The sequence below is a fragment of the Pseudophryne corroboree genome, chromosome 3, assembly GCF_028390025.1.
Source record: "Pseudophryne corroboree isolate aPseCor3 chromosome 3, aPseCor3.hap2, whole genome shotgun sequence".
NCBI classification, from domain to species: Eukaryota; Metazoa; Chordata; class Amphibia; order Anura; family Myobatrachidae; genus Pseudophryne; species Pseudophryne corroboree.
The window spans coordinates 331015513-331030692 of record NC_086446.1 but is presented as its reverse complement, the minus strand read 5'-3'; the positions used below and the strand labels follow the sequence as shown (position 1 = coordinate 331030692).

The 15180-nt window shown below is 32.6% G+C and overlaps 14 non-coding genes across 14 annotated transcripts; all 14 read right to left on the bottom strand.

The window, feature by feature from the left end:
• Positions 1–736: 736 nt before the first annotated feature.
• Positions 737–808, bottom strand: TRNAP-AGG (transfer RNA proline (anticodon AGG)). Its single transcript has one exon. It is a non-coding gene; the product is annotated as a tRNA-Pro (tRNA).
• An 850-nt stretch (positions 809–1658) lies between these two features.
• On the bottom strand, positions 1659–1730 carry TRNAP-AGG (transfer RNA proline (anticodon AGG)). The gene has a single exon. It is a non-coding gene; the product is annotated as a tRNA-Pro (tRNA).
• Positions 1731–2581: 851 nt separating this feature from the next.
• TRNAL-AAG (transfer RNA leucine (anticodon AAG)) lies at positions 2582–2653 on the bottom strand. Its single transcript has one exon. It is a non-coding gene; the product is annotated as a tRNA-Leu (tRNA).
• An 849-nt stretch (positions 2654–3502) lies between these two features.
• Positions 3503–3574, bottom strand: TRNAP-AGG (transfer RNA proline (anticodon AGG)). The gene has a single exon. It is a non-coding gene; the product is annotated as a tRNA-Pro (tRNA).
• Positions 3575–4424: 850 nt separating this feature from the next.
• Positions 4425–4496, bottom strand: TRNAP-AGG (transfer RNA proline (anticodon AGG)). The gene has a single exon. It is a non-coding gene; the product is annotated as a tRNA-Pro (tRNA).
• An 849-nt stretch (positions 4497–5345) lies between these two features.
• On the bottom strand, positions 5346–5417 carry TRNAP-AGG (transfer RNA proline (anticodon AGG)). The gene has a single exon. It is a non-coding gene; the product is annotated as a tRNA-Pro (tRNA).
• Positions 5418–6267: 850 nt separating this feature from the next.
• TRNAP-AGG (transfer RNA proline (anticodon AGG)) lies at positions 6268–6339 on the bottom strand. Its single transcript has one exon. It is a non-coding gene; the product is annotated as a tRNA-Pro (tRNA).
• An 849-nt stretch (positions 6340–7188) lies between these two features.
• On the bottom strand, positions 7189–7260 carry TRNAP-AGG (transfer RNA proline (anticodon AGG)). Its single transcript has one exon. It is a non-coding gene; the product is annotated as a tRNA-Pro (tRNA).
• Positions 7261–8110: 850 nt separating this feature from the next.
• Positions 8111–8182, bottom strand: TRNAP-AGG (transfer RNA proline (anticodon AGG)). Its single transcript has one exon. It is a non-coding gene; the product is annotated as a tRNA-Pro (tRNA).
• Positions 8183–9033: 851 nt separating this feature from the next.
• Positions 9034–9105, bottom strand: TRNAL-AAG (transfer RNA leucine (anticodon AAG)). The gene has a single exon. It is a non-coding gene; the product is annotated as a tRNA-Leu (tRNA).
• Positions 9106–9954: 849 nt separating this feature from the next.
• On the bottom strand, positions 9955–10026 carry TRNAP-AGG (transfer RNA proline (anticodon AGG)). Its single transcript has one exon. It is a non-coding gene; the product is annotated as a tRNA-Pro (tRNA).
• Positions 10027–12857: 2831 nt separating this feature from the next.
• TRNAP-AGG (transfer RNA proline (anticodon AGG)) lies at positions 12858–12929 on the bottom strand. Its single transcript has one exon. It is a non-coding gene; the product is annotated as a tRNA-Pro (tRNA).
• An 850-nt stretch (positions 12930–13779) lies between these two features.
• Positions 13780–13851, bottom strand: TRNAP-AGG (transfer RNA proline (anticodon AGG)). The gene has a single exon. It is a non-coding gene; the product is annotated as a tRNA-Pro (tRNA).
• An 851-nt stretch (positions 13852–14702) lies between these two features.
• TRNAL-AAG (transfer RNA leucine (anticodon AAG)) lies at positions 14703–14774 on the bottom strand. Its single transcript has one exon. It is a non-coding gene; the product is annotated as a tRNA-Leu (tRNA).
• Positions 14775–15180: the final 406 nt, after the last annotated feature.

Here is a 15180-nt window from a genome sequence, read left to right as displayed (position 1 = left end):
CCTGAGAAAACAGGCTTATCCAGGATATGAATCTGGGGCCTTTTGCACCCAAAGCAAAAATCATACACCCAGACCAACAAGCCACAAGCTAAATAATTTCTTATTCAGATTTTACCATTTTTAAAGTAAAACTCAAATTATTTAATAAAAAAATGCAATAAGCTGGAAAAAAAGATGTTACATTTTAAAAATACCATAACAATTTAAAAATGTATTGGTAGCATAGCTAAAATGTTTCCTTAAGGTAAATTTTTGTCCAAGTATGCATATTTGTAAAGTTCAGTGCCAAGATTTAGGGGTTCCTATAGAGTTTGAACTTTTCTGATAGGTGGAACCTAAGACTTGTCTCATACTGTGTGCAACTTAAGCATACAGACCAAGAAGAAAGAAAAAAACAAAAACCTGCAATTAATTGTTGACCTTTTTGTTTGTCAAAAAGAGCCTATTCTTTGAAGCCACTCATTGTTTCTTAGAAAAAAGCAAGGTAAGAGAAAAACCTGTAATTTCATTTTGACAGTTTTTAATTTGTCAAAATGAGACTTCTTTGAAGCCACTCAAGATTACTTAGACAAAATGGAATCTACAGTATACCCAAAATACCACCAAATGGTTGACAGTTTACTAAATTTGCATAAGTATATACTTTTTTGATGGATTGGCAAAAGCAAAATTCACTTGATGCTTTTGACATCAATAAGATATTGGAACCATGGGATTTAAAAGAACCTGAGAAGATGGGCTCATCCGGGATTTGAACCCGGGACCTCTCGCACCCTAAGCAAGAATCATACCCCTAGACCAACGAGCCAACTGTTAGTGCTTTTTCATGTATACTAATAAAATTGGAAGTGAAACTGTTGGAATACATTAGTAAGTATTTTAAAATACTATCAGATAATAGAACTAAGCACTTTTAAATAACCTGAGAAAACAGGCTTATCCAGGATATGAACCTGGTGCCTTTTCCACTCAAAGCAAAAATCATACACCCAGACCAACAAGCCACAAGCTAAATAATTTCTTATTCAGATTTTACCATTTTTAAAGTAAAACTCAAATTATTTAATTAAAAAATGCAATAAGCTGGAAAAAAAGATGTTACATTTTAAAAATACCATAACAATTTAAAAATGTATTGGTAGCATAGCTAAAATGTTTCCTTAAGGTAAATTTTTGTCCAAGTATGCATATTTGGAAAGTTCAGTGCCAAGATTTAGGGGTTCCTATAGAGTTTGAACTTTTCTGATAGTTGGAACCTAAGACTTGTCTCTTACTGTGTGCAACTTAAGAATACAGACCAAGAAGAAAGAAAAAAAACAAAAACCTGCAATTAATTGTTGACCTTTTTGTTTGTCAAAAAGAGCCTAATCTTTTAAGCCACTCATTGTTTCTTAGAAAAAAGCAAGGTAAGAGGAAAAACCTGCAATTTCATTTTGACAGTTTTTTATTTATCAAAATGAGACTTCTTGAAGTCACCCAAGGTTACTTAGACAAAATGGAATCCAAAGTATACCCAATATACCACCAAATGGTTGACAGTTTACTAAATATGCATAAGTATATACTTTTTTGATGGATTGGCAAAAGCAAAATTCACTTGATGCTTTTGACATCAATAAGATAATGGAACCATGGGATTTAAAAGAACCTGAGAAGATGGGCTCGTCCGGGATTTGAACCCGGGACCTCTCGCACCCTAAGCGAGAATCATACCCCTAGACCAACGAGCCAACTGTTAATGCTTTTTCATGTATACTAATAAAATTAGAAGTGAAACTGTTGGAATACATTAGTAATTATTTTAAAATACTATCAGATAATAGAACTAAGCACTTTTAAAGAACCTGAGAAAACAGGCTTATCCAGGATATGAATCTGGGGCCTTTTGCACCCAAAGCAAAAATCATACACCCAGACCAACAAGCCATAAGTTAAATAATTTCTTATTCAGATTTTACCATTTTTAAAGTAAAACTCAAATTATTTAATAAAAAAATGCAATACGCTGGAAAAAAAGATGTTACATTTTAAAAATACCATAACAATTAAAAAATGTATTGGTAGCATAGCTAAAATGTTTCCTTAAGGTAAATTTTTGTCCAAGTATGCATATTTGGAAAGTTCAGTGCCAAGATTTAGGGGTTCCTATAGAGTTTGAACTTTTATGATAGTTGGAACCTAAGACTTGTCTCTTACTGTGTGCAACCTAAGCATACAGACCAAGAAGAAAGAAAAAAAAAACAAAAACCTGCAATTAATTGTTGACCTTTTTGTTTGTCAAAAAGAGCCTAATCTTTTAAGCCACTCATTGTTTTTTAGAAAAAAGCAAGGTAAGAGGAAAAACCTGCAATTTCATTTTGACAGTTTTTTATTTGTCAAAATGAGACTTCTTGAAGCCACTCAAGGTTACTTAGACAAAATGGAATCTACAGTATACCCAAAATACCACCAAATGGTTGACAGTTTACTAAATATGCATAAGTATATATTTTTTTATGGATTTTCAAAAGCAAAATTCACTTGATGCTTTTGACATCAATCAGATAATGGAACCATGGGATTTAAAAGAACCTGAGAAGATGGACTCGTCCGGGATTTGAACCCAGGACCTCTCGCACCTTAAGCAAGAATCATACCCCTAGACCAACGAGCCAACTGTTCATGCATTTTGATGCATACTAATGAAATTGGAAGTGAACCTGTTGAAATACATTAGGAAGTATTTTAAAATACTATCAGATAATAGAACTAAGCACTTTTAAAGAACCTGAGAAAACAGGCTTATCCAGGATATGAATCTGGGGCCTTTTGCACCCAAAGCAAAAATCATACACCCAAACCAACAAGCCACAAGTTAAATGATTTCTTATTCAGATTTTACCATTTTTAAAGTAAAACTCAAATTATTTAATAAAAAAATGCAATAAGCTGGAAAAAAAGATGTTACATTTTAAAAATACCATAACAATTTAAAAATGTATTGGTAGCATAGCTAAAATGTTTCCTTAAGGTAAATTTTTGTCCAAGTATGCATATTTGGAAAGTTCAGTGCCAAGATTTAGGGGTTCCTATAGAGTTTGAACTTTTATGATAGTTGGAACCTAAGACTTGTCTCTTACTGTGTGCAACTTAAGCATACAGACCAAGAAGAAAGAAAAAAAACAAAAACCTGCAATTAATTGTTGACCTTTTTGTTTGTCAAAAAGAGCCTATTCTTTTAAGCCACTCATTGTTTCTTAGAAAAAAGCAAGGTAAGATAAAAACCTGCAATTTCATTTTGACAGTTTTTTATTTGTCAAAATGAGACTTCTTGAAGCCACTGAAGGTTACTTAGACAAAATGGAATCTACAGTATACCCAATATACCACCAAATGGTTGACAGTTTACTAAATATGCATAAGTATATACTTTTTTGATGGATTGGCAAAAGCAAAATTCACTTGATGCTTTTGACATTAATAAGATAATGGAACCATGGGATTTAAAAGAACCTGAGAAGATGGGCTCGTCCGGGAGTTGAACCCGGGACCTCTCGCACCCTAAGCGAGAATCATACCGCTAGACCAACGAGCCAACTGTTAATGCTGTTTCATGTATACTAATAAAATTGGAAGTGAAACTGTTGGAATACATTAGTAAGTATTTTAAAATACTATCAGATAATAGAACTAAGCACTTTTAAAGAACCTGAGAAAACAGGCTTATCCAGGATATGAATCTGGGGCCTTTTGCACCCAAAGCAAAAATCATACACCCAAACCAACAAGCCACAAGTTAAATAATTTCTTATTCAGATTTTACCATTTTTAAAGTAAAACTCAAATTATTTAATAAAAAAATGCAATACGCTGGAAAAAAAGATGTTACATTTTAAAAATACCATAACAATTAAAAAATGTATTGGTAGCATAGCTAAAATGTTTCCTTAAGGTAAATTTTTGTCCAAGTATGCATATTTGGAAAGTTCAGTGCCAAGATTTAGGGGTTACCTATAGAGTTTGAACTTTTATGATAGTTGGAACCTAAGACTTGTCTCTTACTGTGTGCAACTTAAGCATACAGACCAAGAAGAAAGAAAAAAAACAAAAACCTGCAATTAATTGTTGACCTTTTTGTTTGTCAAAAAGAGCCTATTATTTTAAGCCACTCATTGTTTCTTAGAAAAAAGCAATGTAAGATTAAAACCTGCAATTTCATTTTGACAGTTTTTTATTTGTCAAAATGAGACTTCTTGAAGCCACTGAAGGTTACTTAGACAAAATGGAATCTACAGTATAATCAATATACCACCAAATGGTTGACAGTTTACTAAATATGCATAAGTATATACTTTTTTGATGGATTGGCAAAAGCAAAATTCACTTGATGCTTTTGACATCAATAAGATAATGGAACCATGGGATTTAAAAGAACCTGAGAAGATGGGCTCGTCCGGCAGTTGAACCCGGGACCTCTCGCACCCTAAGCGAGAATCATACCCCTAGACCAACGAGCCAACTGTTAATGCTTTTTCATGTATACTAATAAAATTGGAAGTGAAACTGTGGGAATACATTAGTAAGTATTTTAAAATACTATCAGATAATAGAAATAAGCACTTTTAAAGAACCTGAGAAAACAGGCATATCCAGGATATGAATCTGGGGCCTTTTGCACCCAAAGCAAAAATCATACACCCAGACCAACAAGCCACAAGTTAAATTATTTCTTATTCAGATTTTACCATTTTTAAAGTAAAACTCAAATTATTTAATAAAAACATGCAATAAGCTGGAAAAAAAGATGTTACATTTTAAAAATACCATAACAATTTAAAAATGTATTGGTAGCATAGCTAAAATGTTTCCTTAAGGTAAATTTTTGTCCAAGTATGCATATTTGGAAAGTTCAGTGCCAAGATTTAGGGGTTCCTATAGAGTTTGAACTTTTCTGATAGTTGGAACCTAAGACTTGTCTCTTACTGTGTGCAACTTAAGCATACAGACCAAGAAGAAAGAAAAAAAACAAAAACCTGCAATTAATTGTTGACCTTTTTGTTTGTCAAAAAGAGCCTATTCTTTTAAGCCACTCATTGTTTCTTAGAAAAAATCAAGGTAAGAGAAAAACCTGCAATTTCATTTTGACAGTTTTTTATTTATCAAAATGAGACTTCTTGAAGCCACCCAAGGTTATTTAGACAAAATGGAATCTACAGTATACCCAATATACCACCAAATGGTTGACAGTTTACTAAATATGCATAAGTATATACTTTTTTGATGGATTGGCAAAAGCAAAATTCACTTGATGCTTTTGACATCAATAAGATATTGGAACCATGGGATTTAAAAGAACCTGAAAAGATGGGCTCATCCGGGATTTGAACCCGGGACCTCTCGCACCCTAAGCAAGAATCATACCCCTAGACCAACGAGCCAACTGTTAATGCTTTTTCATGTATACTAATAAAATTGGAAGTGAAACTGTTGGAATACATTAGTAAGTATTTTAAAATACTATCAGATAATAGAACTAAGCACTTTTAAAGAACCTGAGAAAACAGGCTTATCCAGGATATGAACCTGGTGCCTTTTCCACTCAAAGCAAAAATCATACACCCAGACCAACAAGCCACAAGCTAAATAATTTCTTATTCAGATTTTACCATTTTTAAAGTAAAACTCAAATTATTTAATTAAAAAATGCAATAAGCTGGAAAAAAAGATGTTACATTTTAAAAATACCATAACAATTTAAAAATGTATTGGTAGCATAGCTAAAATGTTTCCTTAAGGTAAATTTTTGTCCAAGTATGCATATTTGGAAAGTTCAGTGCCAAGATTTAGGGGTTCCTATAGAGTTTGAACTTTTCTGATAGTTGGAACCTAAGACTTGTCTCTTACTGTGTGCAACTTAAGAATACAGACCAAGAAGAAAGAAAAAAAAACAAAAACCTGCAATTAATTGTTGACCATTTTGTTTGTCAAAAAGAGCCTAATCTTTTAAGCCACTCATTGTTTCTTAGAAAAAAGCAAGGTAAGAGGAAAAACCTGCAATTTCATTTTGACAGTTTTTTATTTGTCAAAATGAGACTTCTTGAAGCCACTCAAGGTTACTTAGACAAAATGGAATCTACAGTATACCCAAAATACCACCAAATGGTTGACAGTTTACTAAATATGCATAAGTATATATTTTTTTATGGATTTTCAAAAGCAAAATTCTCTTGATGCTTTTGACATCAATCAGATAATGGAACCATGGGATTTAAAAGAACCTGAGAAGATGGGCTCATCCGGGATTTGAACCCGGGACCTCTCGCACCCTAAGCAAGAATCATTCCCCTAGACCAACGAGCCAACTGTTAATGCTTTTTCATGTATACTAATAAAATTGGAAGTGAAACTGTTGGAATACATTAGTAAGTATTTTAAAATACTATCAGATAATAGAACTAAGCACTTTTAAAGAACCTGAGAAAACAGGCTTATCCAGGATATGAATCTGGGGCCTTTTGCACCCAAAGCAAAAATCATACACCCAGACCAACAAGCCATAAGTTAAATAATTTCTTATTCAGATTTTACCATTTTTAAAGTAAAACTCAAATTATTTAATAAAAAAATGCAATACGCTGGAAAAAAAGATGTTACATTTTAAAAATACCATAACAATTAAAAAATGTATTGGTAGCATAGCTAAAATGTTTCCTTAAGGTAAATTTTTGTCCAAGTATGCATATTTGGAAAGTTCAGTGCCAAGATTTAGGGGTTCCTTTAGAGTTTGAACTTTTATGATAGTTGGAACCTAAGACTTGTCTCTTACTGTGTGCAACTTAAGCATACAGACCAAGAAGAAAGAAAAAAAACAAAAACCTGCAATTAATTGTTGACCTTTTTGTTTGTCAAAAAGAGCCTATTCTTTTAAGCCACTCATTGTTTCTTAGAAAAAAGCAAGGTAAGAGAAAAACCTGCAATTTCATTTTGACAGTTTTTTATTTGTCAAAATGAGACTTCTTGAAGCCACTCAAGGTTACTTAGACAAAATGGAATCTACAGTATACCCAATATACCACCAAATGGTTGACAGTTTACTAAATATGCTTAAGTATATACTTTTTTGATGGATTGGCAAAAGCAAAATTCACTTGATGCTTTTGACATCAATAAGATAATGGAACCATGGGATTTAAAAGAACCTGAGAAGATGGGCTCGTCCGGGATTTGAACCCGGGAACTTTCGCACCCTAAGCGAGAATCATACCCCTAGACCAACGAGCCAACTGCTAATGCTTTTTCATGTATACTAATAAAATTGGAAGTGAAACTGTTGGAATACATTAGTAAGTATTTTAAAATACTATCAGATAATAGAACTAAGCACTTTTAAAGAACCTGAGAAAACAGGCTTATCCAGGATATGAATCTGGGGCCTTTTGCACCCAAAGCAAAAATCATACACCCAAACCAACAAGCCACAAGTTAAATAATTTCTTATTCAGATTTTACCATTTTTAAAGTAAAACTCAAATTATTTAATAAAAAAATGCAATAAGCTGGAAAAAAAGATGTTACATTTTAAAAATACCATAACAATTAAAAAATGTATTGGTAGCATAGCTAAAATGTTTCCTTAAGGTAAATTTTTGTCCAAGTATGCATATTTGGAAAGTTCAGTGCCAAGATTTAGGGGTTACCTATAGAGTTTGAACTTTTATGATAGTTGGAACCTAAGACTTGTCTCTTACTGTGTGCAACTTAAGCATACAGACCAAGAAGAAAGAAAAAAAACAAAAACCTGCAATTAATTGTTGACCTTTTTGTTTGTCAAAAAGAGCCTATTCTTTTAAGCCACTCATTGTTTCTTAGAAAAAAGCAAGGTAAGATAAAAACCTGCAATTTCATTTTGACAGTTTTTTATTTGTCAAAATGAGACTTCTTGAAGCCACTGAAGGTTACTTAGACAAAATGGAATCTACAGTATACCCAATATACCACCAAATGGTTGACAGTTTACTAAATATGCATAAGTATATACTTTTTTGATGGATTGGCAAAAGCAAAATTCACTTGATGCTTTTGACATCAATAAGATAATGGAACCATGGGATTTAAAAGAACCTGAGAAGATGGGCTCGTCCGGCAGTTGAACCCGGGACCTCTCGCACCCTAAGCGAGAATCATACCCCTAGACCAACGAGCCAACTGTTAATGCTTTTTCATGTATACTAATAAAATTGGAAGTGAAACTGTGGGAATACATTAGTAAGTATTTTAAAATACTATCAGATAATAGAAATAAGCACTTTTAAAGAACCTGAGAAAACAGGCATATCCAGGATATGAATCTGGGGCCTTTTGCACCCAAAGCAAAAATCATACACCCAGACCAACAAGCCACAAGTTAAATTATTTCTTATTCAGATTTTACCATTTTTAAAGTAAAACTCAAATTATTTAATAAAAAAATGCAATACGCTGGAAAAAAAGATGTTACATTTTAAAAATACCATAACAATTAAAAAATGTATTGGTAGCATAGCTAAAATGTTTCCTTAAGGTAAATTTTTGTCCAAGTATGCATATTTGGAAAGTTCAGTGCCAAGATTTAGGGGTTCCTATAGAGTTTGAACTTTTATGATAGTTGGAACCTAAGACTTGTCTCTTACTGTGTGCAACCTAAGCATACAGACCAAGAAGAAAGAAAAAAAAAAAAAAAACCTGCAATTAATTGTTGACCTTTTTGTTTGTCAAAAAGAGCCTAATCTTTTAAGCCACTCATTGTTTTTTAGAAAAAAGCAAGGTAAGAGGAAAAACCTGCAATTTCATTTTGACAGTTTTTTATTTGTCAAAATGAGACTTCTTGAAGCCACTCAAGGTTACTTAGACAAAATGGAATCTACAGTATACCCAAAATACCACCAAATGGTTGACAGTTTACTAAATATGCATAAGTATATATTTTTTTATGGATTTTCAAAAGCAAAATTCACTTGATGCTTTTGACATCAATCAGATAATGGAACCATGGGATTTAAAAGAACCTGAGAAGATGGACTCGTCCGGGATTTGAACCCAGGACCTCTCGCACCTTAAGCAAGAATCATACCCCTAGACCAACGAGCCAACTGTTCATGCATTTTGATGCATACTAATGAAATTGGAAGTGAACCTGTTGAAATACATTAGGAAGTATTTTAAAATACTATCAGATAATAGAACTAAGCACTTTTAAAGAACCTGAGAAAACAGGCTTATCCAGGATATGAATCTGGGGCCTTTTGCACCCAAAGCAAAAATCATACACCCAAACCAACAAGCCACAAGTTAAATGATTTCTTATTCAGATTTTACCATTTTTAAAGTAAAACTCAAATTATTTAATAAAAAAATGCAATAAGCTGGAAAAAAAGATGTTACATTTTAAAAATACCATAACAATTTAAAAATGTATTGGTAGCATAGCTAAAATGTTTCCTTAAGGTAAATTTTTGTCCAAGTATGCATATTTGGAAAGTTCAGTGCCAAGATTTAGGGGTTCCTATAGAGTTTGAACTTTTATGATAGTTGGAACCTAAGACTTGTCTCTTACTGTGTGCAACTTAAGCATACAGACCAAGAAGAAAGAAAAAAAACAAAAACCTGCAATTAATTGTTGACCTTTTTGTTTGTCAAAAAGAGCCTATTCTTTTAAGCCACTCATTGTTTCTTAGAAAAAAGCAAGGTAAGATAAAAACCTGCAATTTCATTTTGACAGTTTTTTATTTGTCAAAATGAGACTTCTTGAAGCCACTGAAGGTTACTTAGACAAAATGGAATCTACAGTATACCCAATATACCACCAAATGGTTGACAGTTTACTAAATATGCATAAGTATATACTTTTTTGATGGATTGGCAAAAGCAAAATTCACTTGATGCTTTTGACATTAATAAGATAATGGAACCATGGGATTTAAAAGAACCTGAGAAGATGGGCTCGTCCGGGAGTTGAACCCGGGACCTCTCGCGCCCTAAGCGAGAATCATACCGCTAGACCAACGAGCCAACTGTTAATGCTGTTTCATGTATACTAATAAAATTGGAAGTGAAACTGTTGGAATACATTAGTAAGTATTTTAAAATACTATCAGATAATAGAACTAAGCACTTTTAAAGAACCTGAGAAAACAGGCTTATCCAGGATATGAATCTGGGGCCTTTTGCACCCAAAGCAAAAATCATACACCCAGACCAACAAGCCATAAGTTAAATAATTTCTTATTCAGATTTTACCATTTTTAAAGTAAAACTCAAATTATTTAATAAAAAAATGCAATAAGCTGGAAAAAAAGATGTTACATTTTAAAAATACCATAACAATTTAAAAATGTATTGGTAGCATAGCTAAAATGTTTCCTTAAGGTAAATTTTTGTCCAAGTATGCATATTTGGAAAGTTCAGTGCCAAGATTTAGGGGTTCCTATAGAGTTTGAACTTTTCTGATAGTTGGAACCTAAGACTTGTCTCTTACTGTGTGCAACTTAAGCATACAGACCAAGAAGAAAGAAAAAAAACAAAAACCTGCAATTAATTGTTGACCTTTTTGTTTGTCAAAAAGAGCCTATTCTTTTAAGCCACTCATTGTTTCTTAGAAAAAATCAAGGTAAGAGAAAAACCTGCAATTTCATTTTGACAGTTTTTTATTTGTCAAAATGAGACTTCTTTGAAGCCACTCAAGATTACTTAGACAAAATGGAATCTACAGTATACCCAATATACCACCAAATGGTAGACAGTTTACTAAATATGCATAAGTATATATTTTTTTTATGGATTTTCAAAAGCAAAATTCACTTGATGCTTTTGACATCAATCAGTTAATGGAACCATGGGATTTAAAATAAACTGAGAAGATAGGCTCGTCCAGGATTTGAACCCGGGACCTCTCACACCCTAAGGGAGAATCATACCCCTAGACCAACGTGCCAACTGTTCATGCATTTTTCATGTATACTAATGAAATTGGAAGTGAAACTGTTGGAAGACATTAGTAAGTATTTTAAAATACTATCAGATAATAGAACTAAGCACTTTTAAAGAACCTGAGAAAACAGGCTTATCCAGGATATGAATCTGGGGCCTTTTGCACCCAAAGCAAAAATCATACACCCAGACCAACAAGCCACAAGTTAAATAATTTCTTATTCAGATTTTACCATTTTTAAAGTAAAACTCAAATTATTTAATAAAAAAATGCAATACGCTGGAAAAAAAGATGTTACATTTTAAAAATACCATAACAATTAAAAAAATGTATTGGTAGCATAGTTAAAATGTTTCCTTAAGGTAAATTTTTGTCCAAGTATGCATATTTGGAAAGTTCAGTGCCAAGATTTAGGGGTTCCTATAGAGTTTGAACTTTTATGATAGTTGGAACCTAAGACTTGTCTCTTACTGTGTGCAACTTAAGCATACAGACCAAGAAGAAAGAAAAAAAAGCAAAAACCTGCAATTAATTGTTGACCTTTTTGTTTGTCAAAAAGAGCCTATTCTTTTAAGCCACTCATTGTTTCTTAGAAAAAAGCAAGGTAAGATAAAAACCTGCAATTTCATTTTGACAGTTTTTTATTTGTCAGAATGAGACTTCTTGAAGCCACTGAAGGTTACTTAGACAAAATGGAATCTACAGTATACCCAATATACCACCAAATGGTTGACAGTTTACTAAATATGCATAAGTATATACTTTTTTGATGGATTAGCAAAAGCAAAATTCACTTGATGCTTTTGACATCAATAAGATAATGGAACCATGGGATTTAAAAGAACCTGAGAAGATGGGCAAATGGTTGACAGTTTACTAAATATGCATAAGTATATATTTTTTTATGGATTTTCAAAAGCAAAATTCACTTGATGCTTTTGACATCAATCAGATAATGGAACCATGGGATTTAAAACAATCTGAGAAGATGGGCTCGTCCGGGATTTGAACCCGGGACCTTTCGCACCCTAAGCAAGAATCATACCCCTAGACCAACGTGCCAACTGTTCATGCATTTTTCATGTATACTAATGAAATTGGAAGTGAAACTGTTGGAATACATTAGTAAGTATTTTAAAATACTATCAGATAATAGAACTAAGCACTTTTAAAGAACCTGAGAAAACAGGCTTATCCAGGATATGAATCTGGGGCCTTTTGCACCCAAAGCAAAAATCATACACCCAGACCAACAAGCCACAAGCTAAATAATTTCTTATTCAGATTTTACCATTTTTAAAGTAAAACTCAAATTATTTAATAAAAAAATGCAATAAGCTGGAAAAAAAGATGTTACATTTTAAAAATACCATAACAATTTAAAAATGTATTGGTAGCATAGCTAAAATGTTTCCTTAAGGTAAATTTTTGTCCAAGTATGCATATTTGTAAAGTTCAGTGCCAAGATTTAGGGGTTCCTATAGAGTTTGAACTTTTCTGATAGGTGGAACCTAAGACTTGTCTCATACTGTGTGCAACTTAAGCATACAGACCAAGAAGAAAGAAAAAAACAAAAACCTGCAATTAATTGTTGACCTTTTTGTTTGTCAAAAAGAGCCTATTCTTTGAAGCCACTCATTGTTTCTTAGAAAAAAGCAAGGTAAGAGAAAAACCTGTAATTTCATTTTGACAGTTTTTAATTTGTCAAAATGAGACTTCTTTGAAGCCACTCAAGATTACTTAGACAAAATGGAATCTACAGTATACCCAAAATACCACCAAATGGTTGACAGTTTACTAAATTTGCATAAGTATATACTTTTTTGATGGATTGGCAAAAGCAAAATTCACTTGATGCTTTTGACATCAATAAGATATTGGAACCATGGGATTTAAAAGAACCTGAGAAGATGGGCTCATCCGGGATTTGAACCCGGGACCTCTCGCACCCTAAGCAAGAATCATACCCCTAGACCAACGAGCCAACTGTTAGTGCTTTTTCATGTATACTAATAAAATTGGAAGTGAAACTGTTGGAATACATTAGTAAGTATTTTAAAATACTATCAGATAATAGAACTAAGCACTTTTAAATAACCTGAGAAAACAGGCTTATCCAGGATATGAACCTGGTGCCTTTTCCACTCAAAGCAAAAATCATACACCCAGACCAACAAGCCACAAGCTAAATAATTTCTTATTCAGATTTTACCATTTTTAAAGTAAAACTCAAATTATTTAATTAAAAAATGCAATAAGCTGGAAAAAAAGATGTTACATTTTAAAAATACCATAACAATTTAAAAATGTATTGGTAGCATAGCTAAAATGTTTCCTTAAGGTAAATTTTTGTCCAAGTATGCATATTTGGAAAGTTCAGTGCCAAGATTTAGGGGTTCCTATAGAGTTTGAACTTTTCTGATAGTTGGAACCTAAGACTTGTCTCTTACTGTGTGCAACTTAAGAATACAGACCAAGAAGAAAGAAAAAAAACAAAAACCTGCAATTAATTGTTGACCTTTTTGTTTGTCAAAAAGAGCCTAATCTTTTAAGCCACTCATTGTTTCTTAGAAAAAAGCAAGGTAAGAGGAAAAACCTGCAATTTCATTTTGACAGTTTTTTATTTATCAAAATGAGACTTCTTGAAGTCACCCAAGGTTACTTAGACAAAATGGAATCTAAAGTATACCCAATATACCACCAAATGGTTGACAGTTTACTAAATATGCATAAGTATATACTTTTTTGATGGATTGGCAAAAGCAAAATTCACTTGATGCTTTTGACATCAATAAGATAATGGAACCATGGGATTTAAAAGAACCTGAGAAGATGGGCTCGTCCGGGATTTGAACCCGGGACCTCTCGCACCCTAAGCGAGAATCATACCCCTAGACCAACGAGCCAACTGTTAATGCTTTTTCATGTATACTAATAAAATTAGAAGTGAAACTGTTGGAATACATTAGTAAGTATTTTAAAATACTATCAGATAATAGAACTAAGCACTTTTAAAGAACCTGAGAAAACAGGCTTATCCAGGATATGAATCTGGGGCCTTTTGCACCCAAAGCAAAAATCATACACCCAGACCAACAAGCCATAAGTTAAATAATTTCTTATTCAGATTTTACCATTTTTAAAGTAAAACTCAAATTATTTAATAAAAAAATGCAATACGCTGGAAAAAAAGATGTTACATTTTAAAAATACCATAACAATTAAAAAATGTATTGGTAGCATAGCTAAAATGTTTCCTTAAGGTAAATTTTTGTCCAAGTATGCATATTTGGAAAGTTCAGTGCCAAGATTTAGGGGTTCCTATAGAGTTTGAACTTTTATGATAGTTGGAACCTAAGACTTGTCTCTTACTGTGTGCAACCTAAGCATACAGACCAAGAAGAAAGAAAACAAAAACAAAAACCTGCAATTAATTGTTGACCTTTTTGTTTGTCAAAAAGAGCCTAATCTTTTAAGCCACTCATTGTTATTTAGAAAAAAGCAAGGTAAGAGGAAAAACCTGCAATTTCATTTTGACAGTTTTTTATTTGTCAAAATGAGACTTCTTGAAGCCACTCAAGGTTACTTAGACAAAATGGAATCTACAGTATACCCAAAATACCACCAAATGGTTGACAGTTTACTAAATATGCATAAGTATATATTTTTTTATGGATTTTCAAAAGCAAAATTCACTTGATGCTTTTGACATCAATCAGATAATGGAACCATGGGATTTAAAAGAACCTGAGAAGATGGACTCGTCCGGGATTTGAACCCAGGACCTCTCGCACCTTAAGCAAGAATCATACCCCTAGACCAACGAGCCAACTGTTCATGCATTTTGATGCTTACTAATGAAATTGGAAGTGAACCTGTTGAAATACATTAGGAAGTATTTTAAAATACTATCAGATAATAGAACTAAGCACTTTTAAAGAACCTGAGAAAACAGGCTTATCCAGGATATGAATCTGGGGCCTTTTGCACCCAAAGCAAAAATCATACACCCAAACCAACAAGCCACAAGTTAAATGATTTCTTATTCAGATTTTACCATTTTTAAAGTAAAACTCAAATTATTTAATAAAAAAATGCAATAAGCTGGAAAAAAAGATGTTACATTTTAAAAATACCATAACAATTTAAAAATGTATTGGTAGCATAGCTAAAATGTTTCCTTAAGGTAAATTTTTGTCCAAGTATGCATATTTGGAAAGTTCAGTGCCAAGATT